This window comes from Thunnus thynnus, chromosome 16, assembly GCF_963924715.1.
Source record: "Thunnus thynnus chromosome 16, fThuThy2.1, whole genome shotgun sequence".
Classification (NCBI taxonomy): Eukaryota; Metazoa; Chordata; class Actinopteri; order Scombriformes; family Scombridae; genus Thunnus; species Thunnus thynnus.
In genome coordinates this window covers 3,064,412-3,083,051 of record NC_089532.1, presented here as the reverse complement: position 1 = coordinate 3,083,051, position 18,640 = coordinate 3,064,412, and the positions used below count along the sequence as shown (strand labels likewise).

The window sequence follows — 18,640 nt, the reverse complement described above, 5'->3', positions numbered from 1 at the left end:
TCAGGAAAGGCCTGCATCCTCTAATAGCCGCCGTACAAGTTAGTTAATGCAAAAAGCACGAAGAAGAAATCGCGCCGCCAAACGTGACGATTAGATACGTGAAATAAATCAAATGGCCGGAGTTTTGAAATGCTGTTTGCTACGTTACACTGCAAGTTTATGTGTATATGTGTTAAATATCTCTCCTCCACAGTCTGCAGCAACGTCACTTTTACTCTCAGCCACACGTGTGCTGCTGCTGCTGTGTTCAGCCGTTCAGTCACATTATGGTTCATAAAATCACATGAGCTACTGGGAGTCTTATGTATTGTGACATGTGGACATGGAAAGGTGTGTGTGTGTGTGTGTGTGTGTGTGTGTGTGTGTGTGCGCATTTATAACATTCAAAGGTTTTATGAGTCACATGTTTATACAATATGTGCAATAAAATGCAGCGTGACGTATTCTCGAGGCTATAAAACCTGTTATTGCACACTAAACCTGAAAAGATTAACGTTCAATAGTATTTAGAATAAAAGTACAAAGAAGAATTCAAAGATAAAACAACAACATGCGATCGAAGTATGAAGATGTTTAAGTGTATAAACTGGCCGGCTGTGAAGGTGAGCTGAGCCGTTTTTCACTTTATCACAATTTAAAATGTTGTTAAGTAAACTACATAATAAAATGTAATAAAATAAAAACAATAAACAAATTTGAAGGGTGGTGCAAAAGATTAGAGCAGCAACCGTTGATCGTTAGTTGATTGACAGCAACTATTTAGATAGCTGATAATTCTTCAAGCATAAAAGTCAAACCTTTGATAGATGTAGCTTCTTAAAACTGACAATTTGCTGCTTTTCTACATCTTACATTATTATAAATTAAATATTTTGGAGATCAAAAGAAGTTATTGGATGTTGGGTGTTGTGATCGTCATTTTTTAAATTGTTTTCTGATGTTTTTAGACCAAACAATTGATCAACAGATACATCGATAATGAAAATAATCAGTACTTGCAGCCCTACTGAGGACAAAGAGCTAGAGGTCAGAGGTCACCATCCTCATGGCCTGACGACAGGAAGGAAGTCTCAGTTCAGAAGGTGGAATAATATCAAAATTATATCTTGTTGCTTTCATTTAGTGCAGTGAATGTGTGCATGCTTGTTTTGTCTGCACACTTGCTGTTTATGTGTGTATATGTGTGTGTGTGTGTGCGCGCAGGTCCTCGTGTCTCTCTCTCTCACTACAGTAGTGTACAGTACGCTGTGGTTCGTTACAGTAATTACTGGCTGCGGGCTTCGGGGGTCGGCTTGTGTTGCGGAGGCCCCGGGGCCTCAGGATCCTGCAGCTCTGCCGCTATAGGAGCATGTGAACGGCCTTAAAGGAAGCTATTAATAGACAGATAATCACACAGGACACAGTAATCCCTCTACAGAGACACAGAGAGCACAGCTAACCGGCTTGGAGCGGGGCGAGAGAGTACCAGTGTGAATGTGGGAGAGCGAGAGAGAGAGAGAGAGAGAGAGAGAGAAAAAGAGAGTCGGTGTGCATGAAAGTGTGTGAGAGGGAATGTGAATGTGTGTGTGTGTGTCTGTAGCCTAGAATAACCCAGAAACTACCCGTCTTACACATCACCAAAGAAGAACCCTGGAGAGGAACTGCTAACACACACACACACACACACACACACACACACACACACACACACACACACACACACACACACACACACACACACACACACACACACACACACACACACACACACACACACACACACACACACACACACACACACACACACACACACACACAAGCCTTTGGTGTGATGCTGGCCGTCATCCATCACATGTCAAACCTCTGCACAGGGCTGCAACTAACCATTATTTCATCTATTTATCTGTCGATTATTATTATTATTATTTCGATTCATTATTCAGGCTAATAATTTCCCTGAGTCAAAGCTGCGGCTTTTGAATGTCTTGTTTTGTCCGACCAACAGTCTGAAAACCTCCAAATATTCAGTTTACTACCACGTATGACAAAGAAAAGCATTAAAATCATATTTGAGGAGCTGAAAACAGCAGATTTCTGGCATTTTTGTTTTAAAAAATTACTACATTTTCAAAAAAAGTTGCAGATCAATTTTCTGTCAATCAACTACTCGATGAATCAACTAACATATTTCAATAAAATTTCTGTAAAATGGTAGAAAAAATTGTGAAAAATGCCCGTCACATATTCCCATAACCGAAGGTGACATATTCATATATAATAATATTTTTCTGGGCCAACATTTATGATGATATAAAACAGAGAAAAGCAGCAAAGTCTCACAACTCGGGCTGCAAATAACAATTATTTTGTTAGCGGCTGTGGCTCAGGAGGTAGAGCGGGTCGTCCACTAATCGGAAGATCGGCGGTTCGATTCCCGGCTCCTCCAGTCCACATGCCGATGTGTCCTTGGGCAAGATACTTAACCCCAAAATTGCTCCTGATGGCTGTGCCATCAGTGTATGAATGTGTGTGAATGCTTAGCTTCCTCTGATGGGCAGGTTGGGACCTTGCATGGTAGCCCCTGTACCCATTCAGCGTATGAATGTGTGTGAATGGGTGAATGTGATTCGTAGTGTAAAAAGCGCTTTGAGTGGTTGGAAGACTAGAAAGGCGCTATACAAGTACAGTCCATTTACCATTTACCATTTTCATTATCAATTAATCTGCTGATTACGGTCTTGGTTAATCAATAGTCGTTTGATCTATAAAATGGTGAAAAATGTCGATCACTGTTTCCCAAAACCCAAGATGACGTCCTCAAACAGTCCACAACTCAAAGATGTTTACTTTAATGTCATAAAAGACTAAAGAAACATGAATATAGTCACATTTAAGAAGCTGGAATCAGATAATTGATATTTTTTTCTTTAAGTATGACACCAATTATCAAAATAGTTGGCAACTAATCAATGAATCGACTAATCGTTGCAGATAAACCTCTCAGTAAAAGTCTGTTAGTGACCTTAAAGATTCATATGTTCTGCTACAAGCTGAAAAGTGATGAAATAGTTCAGTTTCATATCGATATGTTGTTGAGTACGTGACAGGCAGGAGAGTTCAAGAAGTTCAAGGTCATTACCGCAAATGGAGCCTTTTGACAGCCTATAAAGTTATTTAATTATTGCTCTGCTTTATTGCCAAATCACATCATTTCCTCTCTGACTTTTTTTGTAAACGATCCGCGGCCGACCACCAGTCCACAGCTGCCTGGTTGGGAACTGGAACCGTCACTCTGGTATTAAACTTGCTGTTGATTATTTTCTCTGAAATATACTAATCGATTAACCGTTTCAGCGCTTAATAAACGTGTTCTTTCCATCAGTGTCGGTTTCTGGGAAGTTTGAGGAATCAACCTTCTAAGAACGACGCCGACTATTTTTTGAATCCATTAATGGTGAATATATAAGGTTATAAGGTTTCACTCCACAGCTTATGTTTCCATCAGGAGCTAATTTAATGCACACCAAGGTTATCCAAGCACATGCTAGTTAAACATTTGATGAATTTTTGCATATATTTCTGACCAGGTTTTGGCACATGGCCCGATGTCAAACCACATAACACCTATACGCCTGACCTGCTGTTCCTGCAGGCTGTTCATGCCTGCACACAAAAAAATATATATAAAAAAATAGATAAAAAAGCAGGAGGGGAATAAATATACCCGCCGCAAGCTAAGTGCTGACAGTTGTCATGGCAACAAGCTTCCAAAAAAAAAAAAAAAAAAATCACAGGAACTCTGTATGTCACGGCAAAGAGCAGGAAGATGTCTCTAAAGTTAAAAGGGTCAACTCCACACAGGAGACTGAAGTAAAAAGACGTAATGTAAAAATCATACTGGTGTCATTATAACCTAAACCTGATGATCATGACCGACCCTGTTGTTAAATTCATAATAAATGTGGTTGAAGGCATTCGAATGAACTTACGGACCCACAGTGGAGCTCTTTCCTGTTTAAAACTACCTCTATCACGGAGGGCGTTTACTTTCAGGGTTTATTTGTAGCGGCCCGTCACGTATCTGGGCTCTACAGTGCGAGTATTTCACGAGCGTTTACCCCTAAAAATACAGCAGATATGTGTGAACCGGAAAAATAATCTAGAGCGTGCGAGTAAAGATTACAACCTTATGTGTCAGCAGAATACAAGACAACTGTGGTTATTAAACATGAGCAGAATGTGAAGCGCTAACGTTACCACAAGCCTACAGTTACAGCCGCTAACAGAGTAGCACAAAATATCAGTTATTACTAGCATGTAAACACGTAGCATTTCCTGTGGAAAGCTTTTATGAAACATGAGACAACACACACACACACACACACACACAGAGTGAGAAAAGAACCTGTATTGCAGAACCAGTACGTCTGTTGAAATGTATTGTCAATATTTCAAAAACTGCTTCAGTGTTTAAAAAAGTTGTTTCACTGCTTCAATGTTAAAAAAAACAAAAACTTTCAAATGTTTTAAAAAGCTTTGTCAATGTTTTAAGGCCCATGTTTAGTGCCTAATAGATACTTCCACTGGTTTCACATCATAATTACACACAAGGAAAAAGAGAACAGTATAAATATGTACGTAATAAACTGTTTGATACTTGAACATTGAAATTTCTTTGTGTGTTTTACATTTTATTTCATTTAAGAGCACTAAATGTACTCTTTGGGAAGAAAGTTAGCACTGAAGCCTGCATATTGATTTTCTATTTTTGGAGCTGCACACCCCGCTCTCTCTCTCTCTCTCACAAACACATGACCACAGTCTGCCAACAGCATGACGTTAGAGCCTCCAGTACAGCAGGTGGCAGCATGAACATTTAACGTTTGTTTGTAGTCCACCAGTAAAACCAAAGAAGAAGAAGAGGGAGAAGACAGCTGGCTGAATCAATCCAGAGATGACACACAGTTAATATCATGAACACCTCTACACAAATTTGTCCAAAACTGATGCTTTCAAGTTAACTCTTGATAAGTTAGTCTATGTTCTTAACACAATCTCAGAGACCCAACCCTTCAAATACGTCATTAGCGAGCATGCAGGGCTCAAACGGACCTCCCGCCTTCCCAACTCCAGACATCCACGCACCCCACACTTGAATTAGCAACTATTTTGATATTTGTTTAATCGTTTATGACTTTTCAGGAGCAAAAATACCAAATATTTGATGGTTCTGGGTGCTCAAATGTGAGAATTTGCTGCTTTTCCTCGACTTATGTTGTAGTAAATAGAATATTTTGGGGGTTTTGGTTGTTGTGTGATGACATCACCTTGAGCTCCAGGAAACTGTGATGTACTTTTTCTTTAATGAGTTTCTTTTTCTGTGGTTTTATAAATCAATAATTAACCTTCAATTTTTTTTTTTTTTAATTAATCAGTGATGAAAATAATCAGGTGCGGCCCTACAATAAATGTGTTTGTTTTATGAAGTAAAAAATTTATGTCATGCTTCTGAGATGCATAAGGGAGTGTTTTTAATGTTTTTATGGCAGCTCCAAACGATAGCTTAAGATAACTTTCCTTTCTGTTTAGGTTAATGTTAATGATCCTCAGGGGTTTGGTTATGATTTGGATGTTAAAGATTAGTCTATGAATCTGGGAGGCGACTGTGTGTCTGCCTGTAACTGCAGTGGATCCACAAGAAATCAAATCTGACTGGTTGGTAACCGAAAAAAACAAAACAAAAACAAAACAAATGTCGCCAGCTCAACTCTCTCACTCACGAGTGTGCCGTTAGTTTCCGGGTTACTTTTTGTTTACTGAGAGCATTGATTAATCGGCTCTAATCGGCCTCTAAAAACTCACTTTCTCTACTATCTATTAATAACAAACTTTCAGTTAGCAAAACCTCAGTGCAGAATTAATATTGTGTTCTGGGAAAAGAGTGTCAGTCGAGCAGTGACCCCCCCCCCCCGGTCACATTACTATAAAAGCATCGCCATATCTTAAGAAGCAAACTGGTCTCATATCAACACGACTATTCTGAGATACTTTATGAGTGCGGCCCCGTTCTGTGGAAACACTGATGCTCTGCTCTGGCTTCAGCGGCCTCAGCCTGGTTTTCTCCATCCTCCCTCCCCGCCTGCCTGCCTGCCTGCCTGCCTGCTCTGTTCTGTTTCTCAGCTTTGGAAGAGACTCATCTGGGCTCCCTTGGCAGACGAAGAGAGAAGTCGCTGCTGCTTAATTAATGGTGGAAAAAAAAAGCTTGATGACTCACAGCACCAGAGAGAGAGAGAGAGAGAGAGAGAGAGAGCAGTCGGAGGGCTCACCACAGGAACTCCTTTAAGTTGTACTAATTACATAACAGCGTCAACGTATTGCACATAGGGTCAGAATTTACTGCCTTGTTGGCTAGACTGGCCACAGACCATTGGTCAAAACTTCCCGGTGTTGGAGTTTCCCCATTGGCCGTTGCTTTTTCAAAATGACTTGGCGCAAACAGTTTCTATTACGTCCTCAGGGTTACCCGCGGATAAAAACAGACATGACAGATCCATTTTACCAGCCTGGAGGCCAGCTAGCAGCTTGTTAGCATGGCTAGCAGCTAGTTAGCATGGCTAGCATCGTTAGCATAGCCGTGCCATGCTGTGTGTGTGTGTGTGTGTGTGTGTGTGTGTAGCCCACAGACTGCATAAAAATAAGGTGTAGCCGTGGTGGGTTTCACAGCACTGTGCTGGGCAGGTGACAGGTGTGTTTACGGTGTTTGGGTGCTCTGAAAGATGTCACCGTGTGGATATAAGGTCACACAGCTGACGGGCTGCTGCAAGATAATTTTGGTCAGAAGCCAAAAAGTTTGTCACTGTCTAAATTTGCAGATATTAAATGATGCATTTCAGGTAACAGTCCCCCCCCCCCATCACTTATAAAAAGTAAGCTTTTTTGTAATTTGGTTGAACTTTTAGGATGTTATACTTTTATATATAATCGGTCAGCATGTAAAAATGGTTTAACGTAGAATGGTTCACTGCTGTGCTTCACTATTCTTAGATTATAGTGTTCTGCAGGCAGAGAGGTTTTAGTGGAAACACAAGTCTGGGAAGGTGTAAGATGACAAGGCAACATACTCTTTAAGAACAGTACACACACACAAACACACACACACACACACACACACACACACACAGTGTAAAGGGGAAAGCCCCTTGTCACTAAAAGCAGTGAGTGTGTGTGAGTGTGTGACCGGGCGAGCGGGCTTGAGTTACGGCAGGAAAGAGAGTGAGCAGCTCCAGCAGATGGACTCAGCAGGTGACAGGACCCCAGCCTGAAGGTCAATTTGTAGGATAATATGTACGAGGTACGAGGATATTATGTACACACACTCGCACAATTCTCCGCCATCACAGACACCCTCACGTACAACATAAAAAAGGTATAAACAGTCGAGGCTGGAGATTAGTTGAACAAATCAGGCAGACACGCGGGGCTACTGATGGAGGAATGTCAGGGCACTGTGGCTGTGACCTTTGCTCTCCTTCCTGCTGATGGCTTCTAATTAACCTCATTTAGTCAGACGGAGTTGAGGTTTTATCAGCCGCGCCCTGCTTCACCCACCCCGTACAACAAACCAGTCTTCTAGCGTCGGTCACTGAGTAATCTGACGTTACAGACGTCGCATTAATTTAAAGTTTTGCCACTTTCTCACCTCTACAAAAGCAGCCTTCTTAGTGGTTGAACTGCAGGTAGATTAAGCTTCTAATGCCGTTTGTCTGAAAGTATTAATTAGTCTTGACTATTGTTCAGAGTCAACTTCTAACAGTTGATTTCTTCTTAAGTAGAGCAACAAAGAGCAGCAAAGTCAGCTGTTTAAAGCTGTGCATATGATACAAATAGGCACATGTACATATGACACCATCTGTTATAATAGTCAAAAGCCTAAAACAGACGAGAGCTGCAACTATTTAGTAGATTTATTTATTAGTTGATAGTCAGAAACGTAATACTTAACAACTATTTTGATAATTAATTGATGGTTTCAGCCCCCCCCCCCCAAAAAAACCCAAATATTTGATGGTTCCAGCATCTCAAATGGGACCAGTAGTAGTTCAATTCATAATAGACAAAGTAAAATAAGTTGTTTCCTGTTGGAGGTGTGCTGGTTGTCTGCAGCTCTTCATCAAACATCATCATCACTGAGGCTGTTTCTGCTTCCTCTCTACAGTATTTCTATCTGACCCGCTGAACAAAGAGCTCCAAATATCTCCAGATCTTATTGTGTCGACTTGTTTTTATTGAAGAATAGCGTCTCTAAACAAAAGATCTGCTGCTAACTCTGTGATAAACACATTTCATTTCCTATATGTTACAATAAAAGCTTTCTGTTAGTTTGTCAGTGGAAAGCTTTTAATACGAAGCAGCAGCAGCAGCAGCAGCAGCAAATGTTTTCATCAGCAGTAACTTAACACGGCGCAGATACAGCTGAACTTGATCAGGAAACAGTAAAATAAGGCTGATATCTGAGAGTACAAACAGGGACGCAGGAGAGAAATTCCAGGAGCACATGTGTCGGTAAACTGGGAAGGATTTTTCAAAAGGCTCATTAGGAATCTTGTCGATATTTATTTCTTTACCTGCTCTAAAGGCACTGAAATCTGGCACCGATTGATCTAACGTTAATAGGTGCTCGGTAGTACTGATGTAATTCAGTCTTTAACCCTTTAGAGTTCGGTACTAAACTCTAGTTTCTGGTGGACAGGCGTGTCCGTCCACTGAGCCCCTGTTAGTCAGCACAAGCGAGGATTAAATTAAACCGGTTTGCAATTTCGTTGCCGTGGATCCGACGCCCTGCGTCTCCGTTCTCCATATGTCTGCTCACCAAAACTTTGCTCTGCGATCCATAAGAGTAGTTAGCATGATGGATATGATTTGGATTGTGATGTTAAAGATAAGAATGTTAAACAGAGCATGACGCTGTAATACACCGACACATGCTGTGACATAACTCCCACCACCCCCTCCTAGTCTCATCACCTCTGATATGATGATATGGAAATATTTTCTAAAATCACCTGGATTAGAAATTCTTTTAACAGATTTTATATTGTCAGATTATATATTTACTATATTGTCGTATATGTTGGCTGATCAGTAACACAAATTTGCTGCACAGAAACCGTCTCTGTTACAGTTTAAAGTTTATATCGTCTCATTTTGCATTTGCATTTTAGTAGAAACAAGGAAGACGGATTCTTTACAAAACAAATTTGGTTGATCTTTATCAAAAATGTTTGCTCTTGTTATGTGTTTATCTTTTTTAAAAGGAATGCATGACCAATATATCCGTATCAGATTTCTTTAAACTACAAGATGAAACTCCCATCAATAACGCAAATCAAATCTTGTCTCCATTTAAAACTTAATATGTTTTCAGTGTATTTAACTGTATTTCTTAAAACTGCCACAAAAATGCACATTGAAATGGGAGAAAGTGTCTCTGAATATCATGTGAAAAAAGTTTTGTTAAAAAGAGAATTTTTTTTTTGAATAGAACTTTATGAGCCCACAAACTTTGGAGGTCGGTATCAATAAGTCATTAGTGGTGCTGCAGCTGAAGGTACTTTCACATCGACTCCAGCTTTCACCCAAACCCTCTTCTTCTGCAACAAATTTTATCAAACTAAAAAATATAAACATGTGAAACTGTGTGTTTTTCCTGTTGTGGGTTGTGTGCAGCCGCTGCTGTCACTACTGGGCAGAGAAGCCATCGAGGTTAACATTACATAAAGGATTACAGTGATAAACACTGACTGTCATAACATCTGTTCTGTATGGTCTTCAAACCAGGCAGATAGACGTGACCCAGCAACATGGACGTCATCAGCTGTCCGTTGTTGACCAGCTGGTTGTGTGCAGTGGATTCGCACTGAGTCGGACTACTATCGCAAGTTTAATGTTACTTGATTACGATACCTGCACTGTTAGCACACTTTAGCTAAATTAGCTAACATTAGCGACAAGTGTGCAGCGCTCGGTGCTCCCAGCAAGCTAGCGTTAGCTTCGGTCCGAGGTAGCAGGGCGTGTTTCCAGAAGGCAACACCCCACACTCCTTATATGGAAGGTCCTGACTCCAAACAGAAAAGATGGCAGCAACTCTGCACCTCAAACTGGCTCCAATGCAAACCAAGTGTAAGTTGTACAAATAAAACCTTTCAAAATGAATATGGAATACTCCCCTTTTAATACTTTTCATGCCAAATATATTCAATAAGCTGTACAATCTACTACGATGTCACCTCAGGGATGTAAACATGCAGATTAAAACAGATCAATGGAGGAAGAAGCGAAAAAGTGGACTGTATAAGTCAGAGAGAAACACGCGTAACCTTGCAAAAACCAAGTCAAACACGCGCTGCACTAGCATAACTCACAGTTAGTAGGTCAACATTGAGCTTTGCTGCATTCGGAGTGATTATTTCCTGTTCCAGTTACTCCCAGTAATGTATAGAAGTACTCCTTCGTGTACTGTACATACATATACTGGACCAGTAGAGGCAACAGGGCAGGATTTGTGTAATGGAAGAACTAGAACATATAAATACATATTCATGACCCAGATACAAACCCGAGCCCATATCTTCGTGTTCTCAGGTCTCATATAAGCGGCCCTGCGCGGCGCCAGGGTGCTGTCAATCATTAACACATGCCACCGTCCTGGGTAAACTTTGCTCCCTGTTACTGTAGCCAACAACACGGCAGATGGCAGAGTCACTTTCACTGTGCAGTGTTTAGCTAACAAGATGTCACAGGTACTAAATGTTTGAAATATATCTTACTGAGACAAACTCCTACAAACTCCTCATGAGAGCAAAAACCTGCAGGAATATATAAGCAGTGATGACAAAGACCTTTCACGTCTGAATGCATGAATGTTCTCTGAAATAAGAGAGATGTTTTCAATATTTCCTTTTGAACTACACCTGTAAATGACACTTTGTCCATTGTGGAGCATTTTTAATCCCAGTAACCTTAAGCCAATGGTGTAAACTAACTAAGTGCATTTACTCAAGTACTGTACTTAGATATAATTTGTACTTTACTTGAGTATTTCCATGTGATGCTACTTTATACATTTCAGAGGGAAATATTGTATTGTAAATATTTCTACTCCACTACATTTATTTGACAGCTTTATTTACTTTTCAGATGAAGATTTGACACAATGGATAATATAACAAGCTTTTAAAATACAACACATTGTTAAAGATGAAACCAGTGGTTTACAACCTTTTTGGCTTTTGACGTCTTACAAAAAGCAGTGTGTAGTCGGGGTCACATTTCACATGTCTATGAGTTGTTAACAGCTCCACCAAATAGTGATTTTTCCCTCTAAACTTCTCACATGCTTTCATTTCAATAAATGATCCAATATTTCACCAAAAAAAAAAAAAAAATCAAAGGTTAGAGAAAAAGTCCAAAAAAGTGAAAACAGATTTGTGTATCAGAACTTTGTTTTTTCTTCTCTTCTCTCCCATTAATCATCTCAATAATCTAATGATGTCATATATAATAATATATCAGTCAGAGGGACCAAACCACTACTTTTGCTGCAATACTTTAACTACATCAAGCTGATGATACTTATGTACTTAAACTACTTAATCTACTTAAGCAGGATTTTTCATGCAGGACTATTTTTACATTGCTGTATTGGTGCTTTTACTTAAATAAAAGATAAGAATATTTCTTCCACTGCAGCCTTAAACCAAAGAAAACATTTAATAAAGACTTTCCTCTCTAAATACCCCAACAGGAGAACTCTCTGTCCTCTCTGCAATCAGCGCTGTCTAGTTTTGCCTTTTTGTTGCCTGAGTCTGGTATTAACACTCAGAGGTTAGAGGTGACATTCCCTGTACAGATAAATGAGTAAACACAACATAAAAACATCACCAACCCTTCCAGCGTGATGGTTTTATTCCTGCGTAGGCGGTACACGCTAATGATGCTCATGGCGTCGGTGGACAAACGCCTCCATGAAAAGATGCATCGTTTTAAAGGTATTTGCTAATCATGTGCCCGTCTGATACAAAAGGGCAATATCGTCTATTCACAGGGGTTTATTTATTTTACACGACCTCTTTCACTATGCGGTGAAAAGTACCTGAAGTGGTGCTTTAAAACGCTATTTGATGCCAATCACCTGTTTGCTCACAATCACCTGTTGTGTGCCCAGCGGTGATGGCTGCAAAGTAGAGGAGCAAAATGGTAAAAGTGTCAAGTACTGTGCTAAAGTTACTCCATTATAGAGTTATTATTAGATTAATCAACTGAAAAAAAGGCAAATCTGCTAGTTCCAGCTTTTCAAATGTGAATATTGGCAGTTTTCTTATTTCACTGTTTTCTCACAATGAATCAGTTTTAATGACAGGAGTTACTGTCTTATGCTACAACAAATAATTAAACAAACAATCAGTTATGTTTTGAGTAATCCATTAACTGTTCAGCACATAAAACTGTGAGCACAAAGTGTCACCTTACAATCACTTTCTTTGTCTTGAATTGAAAGTTAAAATCCTGAAGGGATATCATTTAAAACCTGATCATCCTCACGCTGGAGATACTGATAGCTACAGATGTTTGGCATTTTTATTTCATAAATTGCTTCAAACACTCAATAAATTAGTTCATTTGCACCATAAAAGCAAAAAAAACCATGTCTTTAAATAACTTTCCAATCACTGTAGGTCTAAATATACTAACAACACCAGGAGGGCTTACATTTTTTTACTTCAAATGCTTCAATTATGAGACATCAGTATCCAGTGTGGCAGCGTATCGTGGTTTGGTGCTGGCTGGAGAGACCCTGCATAACTGAAAGGTCAAAGGTTGACAGCTGATGCGTCTCGTCAAAGTTTCCTTTAGTAAGATGCTGAAATCTGAAATGTAAAAAGCTTTTCTCTGAGGCTCCAGCAGCAGCAGCAGCAGCAGCAGCAGCAGTAGTGGTAGTAGTGGTGGTGGTAATCTGGGACGGTTCGCACAAAGACGGTGTTTCACGAGTCCAGGTGAGCGGGCCGTGACGTTCACATAGCAGGAATTCCACCGGCCGTGAACAACAATGAATCAAACTCAATACAACACAGGAGGTGGCTGTTCTTCACCTCAGTCTGTAACTCACCACCTTCTTCTTCTGCTGCTGCTGCTGCTGCTGCTGCTGCTGCGTTGGTCGACTCGTCTACATGTTTGTTCAGTGTCAGAGGAAGATGTGGCTCTGTCAGCACACGCTAATCTACGCCACCCTGACCTGGATTAGAGCTGGGTTTCCTTTAGATTTTATCGATTAGGGCTGGATGTCAACACTCGATACTTGTTTGGTGCTGTAAACAGATGACTCAGAGTGTTACTCTACTCCTTCTTTAACTGTACAGCTACAGATTTTTTTATGATGACAAAGTTTGCATATGTCAACTTGTGTTTACACTTTTTTGTTTAATAAAAAGATAGAAAAACAGAATGTACCAGAAACATGTTGTTTTGTATCCAGCTCGAGGGTGCAAATGATAAACTGCCAAAATTATGTTCTTGACTAATTTATTGATTGTTTGGTTTGTATAATATATCAAAAAATAGTAAAAAAAAATCCCCATAATGATTCCTGAAACTCAAAGTAAAGTCAAGAAATTGCTTGTTTTGTCCGACCAACAGTCTAAAACCTGAAAATATTGATTTATTATCACCAAACACAAAGAAAAGCAGCAAATCCTGCAAACTGAGAAGCTGGAACGGGCTTTTTCACTTGAAAAATTATGTATTATACAATTATCAATCAATCAACTAATTGATTGACTCTTGTTGAATTTTGATACAGATTCTTCTCATATTATCTGAGCAATAAAAAAAATCCCAAAATATATAAAGCAATGTCAACAAGAGCGACGAGTTTCTTTGGATTCTTCTAAATTTTGGATTCAATTCAGAACATGTTTCAAACTCAGTCATAAATCCAACCTTGAGGAATGTCAACACACAAACCGCACATTCTTCCACGTGGATTTCAAAAGAATAAAAATGCACGCCTTTTTTTTTAACCAGTGAACTTTCCATTCTCCTCTCAGCTAGTGAAAACACTCGTCTTCTGTTACCGTCCCGCTCCATTTTAAGGCTTTACCTTTCCCAGCTGCCTCACACACGCATGACAGGCTGGGCCGGGTGGCAGCAGCAGCCCTTGACAGCAGAAGCTAACTTTAACCATGCTCCTGTGCTAGCAGTAAGCACAACCCCCCCTCCTCCTCCTCCTCCCCACATAAATACATAAAGCCTGTCACTCACTCAATCAGGTTTCCGCTCCCAGTATGGCACCGACAGTAGAAAAACACGGTCATGAACGTCGTGGTGTGAGTTGATTTGAGCCTAACATGTGGACGACAGAGAGTTTAGCGGACCCCCACGCTTCTCTTGTGGCTTGTTTGTAGCGAGTGGGGCTGGAAAAATGTAAAGAGACACCTCGTGGATCGGGTTTCTCCTGAGAGGAGGACGTGGAGGGGAGGGGAAGACGGGGCGGCGTGTCGGTGGGCTTCATTGGTCAACCGGAGACCAGAGGAAGCCGCGGAGAGAGCCAGGGGCGGGCTGTGCATCATTGTATATCTCAGTCTCTCTCTTTCTTTCTATTTTTTGCTCCTCTCTTTTTATTTTAAAAAGCCTGCTGCCCGGAGAGGTCAGAGACAGATCAGTCCTCCTACACGAGGTGGACATGTGCCCTGGGGGGAACCTAATTCAGCTTGAAAATGCCAACAACACGTCCAGCCGCAGGAGGATTTGGCCCACATTAGCCCCGGTTGCTGTTGAAATTAGATATGTGCCTCCGACAGACTTTGTTTGTCATGTCCCCCCCCCCCCCCGATTTACGCCAGCGCCTGTCGTAGGGAGGAGGTCAATTACTAGTTACGTTACGGCGGCTAACGTCAGTGTGGCAGGAGAGGAAGGAGAGAACTTCCAGGAGAGAGCTGCGGTGAAAACAATCACGCCACCCGAGCAGAAGAAGGACAGAGGACTTTTTTTTTTATTCACAAATATATCTCCTCACATGACAGCCGGTTGACTACAAATTTCAGCTGCTGCTGGCGAGTGTAAAACTTTTGGTGAGTGTCCTTTCTCTTGTTGGATAAGAGATTGTTTTAGTATGATTTGACTGGAGTAGTTCTTTTTGTTTTATGTTTGTATCGGTCAAGAATCGCAGGATACTACATTTCCCATGATGCAACAACAGCATCTTTTTATTTCTACTGTTTTTACAAGCTGAACTTCACTCCTCATGGCTAGCAGACCCACCTGTATGTTTTTCTTCTTCTTTTTTTTTTTTTTTTTTACCAAAACCAGAATAAAGAAACTTGAAAAAAAGAAAAACACTGGTGATTTGTGGTCATTTCCCATCATGCACAGGAGGCTGCAAACGAGGTGTTGATACGAAAGACCGATTGGTTTGATTGTCTCATTACATAAATGTTCTGGCACTTTTACACATTGGTGACATGTCTAACTGTGACCGCTAACTAACTGAATAATCGCTTACGGCATTATGATTTCTAATTTAAAATGTTTCAGTCCTAATATGCATATGATGAGTGACGAAAAGAGATAAATAAAAAGGGATGAATGGACAGATTCCCGGACAGAGGAGGAGTTTGTTTCTGTTTAGCTGTCGTCTGACAGGAACCATCTCCTTCCCCTCCTCTTCCTCCTCCTTTCCTTCCTCTGCCACAGAACATTAAAGGACTCCTAATCCTTCCTCCAGGTTTCCCGCCAGCCTCGTCACTTCTCTTCACCTCTCTCTCTCTCTCTGTGTGTGTTTATTCCGCCCTCGTACCGACCTCCTTGAGCGAACGTCTCTGTGGAAACACTTAATGAAGCTTAAACTATGTCGTGAACTGTCACAGGTATGTAAATGAGATTATATAATCCTCCATCTGTATATATTTACAAACTCGCTGCACAATCTTGTCATACCGTGTTGTTCTCGTGAAGGGCGGACTCATCCCGGCGATGTGATGTTGCTATGCCAACTCTAGCGGTAACCGGGGGGAGCTTACTGGCAATTTTTTTCTCGCACCTCTTCTGAAGAATGTTTATTACTTTGGAGGAAAACTTTTCACCGTACACGTGCATGAGTAACAGCAGCTCAAAACCCCGAGACTGAGTAACGCTTCTGGCGACAATCCAGCATATTTACAGCAGGTATAAACAATATACTTAATGACACATGCATCTTGGACACATTGTCATTTTCCACCTGACCTTTAACCCCGATAATTACATGACTGCTGCTAACCTAAACAATACAACAACAACAACAACAAAAGAACAAAAAATTCATTTTTTTTGACTTACTTAAAGGGGACCTATTATGCTTTTCCTTATTTTAAGTCATATATATGACGTCACAATGTTGGATGTTCATATTAAACGTGGCCGAAGTGTCAAATAATAAAGTCAAATTTGTCAAATATCAGTCCACTCAGAGAGAGCAGATGATGAATGGCGGCTTGTGTGAGAACGAACACACTGCCGCTCAGCCAATCACTGCACTGTAAGAGAACACACACACACACACACACACACACACACACACACACACACACACACACACACACACACACACACACACACACACACCTGCCAAACCTCTGCGGGCTGTTCTATTTAATTACATAATTGTTGGATATTATTAAAAGGTTAGTTTCAGACATCATGAAACCGATTGTGTTAGCACATACGGTGTCAAGCCTGTTCTTGCATGTTCACTACTCTTCACCATGAAGTGACTGTAAAAACATAATCATAGTCACTTTTTCCTCTATAAAGTCGAATCATTTGTTGTGCAAAAGTGTTTTTCTGAGCTTCTTTTAAATAACCATATAAAAAAATCCACTCAGGTAAGTTGCTATCTGTTGAAGCTGGGGTGTGGCTTCAGTTATAAAAATGACATTCCTGAAAGTGTGCGTCATCGTTTTGCCCGGGATCCCCCCCCCTTGAGGAAACTGCACCCTCCTCGTCTTCCTCTAAACATCTAGGAATGAGCTGCGCTGCCAACCACGGGATTTATGTAATCCACTGTGCCTTACCAAGACCTTGCATGTCATTTTAGGGCTAAAGTCTGACCTGTGACGGTGACTAACATGAGATGATGAGGAGGAGGAGGAGGAGGAGGAGGAGGAGGAGGAGGGAAAAACGATGTAATTTGTGCATCCCGATGATGTGCTTTCGCAGCCTGTTAACCGATTGCTCCGAGGATACAGCTGTCCAGATATATACTGTACACCCACCTCTGCTGCAGTTTACCTCAGGGGCAAGAGGTTACCACTGACAGATTACGGACATAGAGAGGAAGAGACGCAGCAAAGACGAAGAAGAAAAATGAACATAAAAAATGCACATCCCGATGAGAAAAAGGTTAAATGAAAGACAAGCTGAAGAACAGGTTTGTGTTTGTTGAGCGGTGGCCTGAAAATATAAAATAGAGAAAAAGGAATAGAAAGCAGGAAGTCATATTTTCTTTTATGTCCTGTTCTATTGGATGTTAAACATGTTTGTAGAAACGCTACCTGCGAGTCAAAAGTCAGGGCTTCGACCTGCTCTGAACGCTTCATTTGTGACATTTTTTTCTCACACACACACACACACCCATAAACAACTATTTGTTGTGTAGGCTTGGTTGCTAAGGTTGTTGCTAAGGTGTTTTTTTTTTTTCATGGGTTGTTGGCATTGTTTACTCTCATATTTCAGATGGGTTTCAGGCTCTGACATGTACAGATACAGTGTTTCCCCTGCAGAGGCTGCATAAAGGTCCGGTGTAAAGATAAATAAGGAATTTATGAACTATAAATCATGCAAAGATATCCCAGTAGTATCCCCCGGATTTTAAAAAAGTCCCCTTTAAAAAGGTTTACAGAGACATGTTGTATCCCTGTCTCTCTTCCTGGTAAAAATCAGGCAGCAAACGACTAGTAGACACGTCTGGGGAGTACTTAAAGAAGACAGATCATACAGAAATAACATCCCTGACGACTGTAAAACAACAAATGCTATGTAATCTAAAAATGGCTAATAAAATGCAGCCTGGAGGCAACAAATAAAAATAAGATTGTCAGTAGAAAAAAAAACAGGAAACCCCGCTGAAATTAAATAGAAATACAGAGTATATATCCCTGACCTCTTTTTCTGATCGCTGGTGTAAAACACTCCCAAATGGGTTGAGCCTTGGGGCGGCCTCAGAGACTGCCAGCCAGTTAATAAAATACAGCACTGGCCCATACACATCTCCCTGCCAGTTATATAATGCTGAGAGATTAGAGGTAGGAGAGCATGTCGGTAAAAAGAGAGAAATTTGTAACAAAAGGCAGCCATTGTGCGGGCGTACCTGAAGGCCACGTATTTGTTATGGTCATCCGAGGTCGACTGTGTCGCTCTACAATGGCTGATTCTATTTATTAATTCAATTTAAGCGCTTGATGATTTAACACGGGGCTTTCGGCGTTGGTCACGGGGGTGGGGGGGAGCCCGCTGTTTATCTGTGCGCTTAAAAGTTCACGACAGACAAGTGGAAGAGGCGAACTTAATCCTCGTTCTTCCGCTTGGTTTTACGTGGACATATATGGGAGTGGAGGGAGGCTCAAAGGTT

General features: G+C 40.8%; 1 protein-coding gene across 6 annotated transcripts in view; it reads right to left on the bottom strand.

The window, feature by feature from the left end:
* ppp2r5eb (protein phosphatase 2, regulatory subunit B', epsilon isoform b) overlaps positions 1-18,640 on the bottom strand; it is a 49,099-nt gene that overhangs the window by 16,166 nt on the left and 14,293 nt on the right. The window contains exon 1 of one of the 6 annotated variants that reach the window (XM_067614133.1): positions 14,296-14,551. The exons of the other annotated variants lie outside the window; for them this stretch is intronic. The gene's annotated coding sequence lies outside the window, so the exon portion shown is untranslated. Of the gene's footprint in view, positions 1-14,295; positions 14,552-18,640 lie in introns of those variants that run through there. 6 annotated transcript variants of the gene reach the window in all.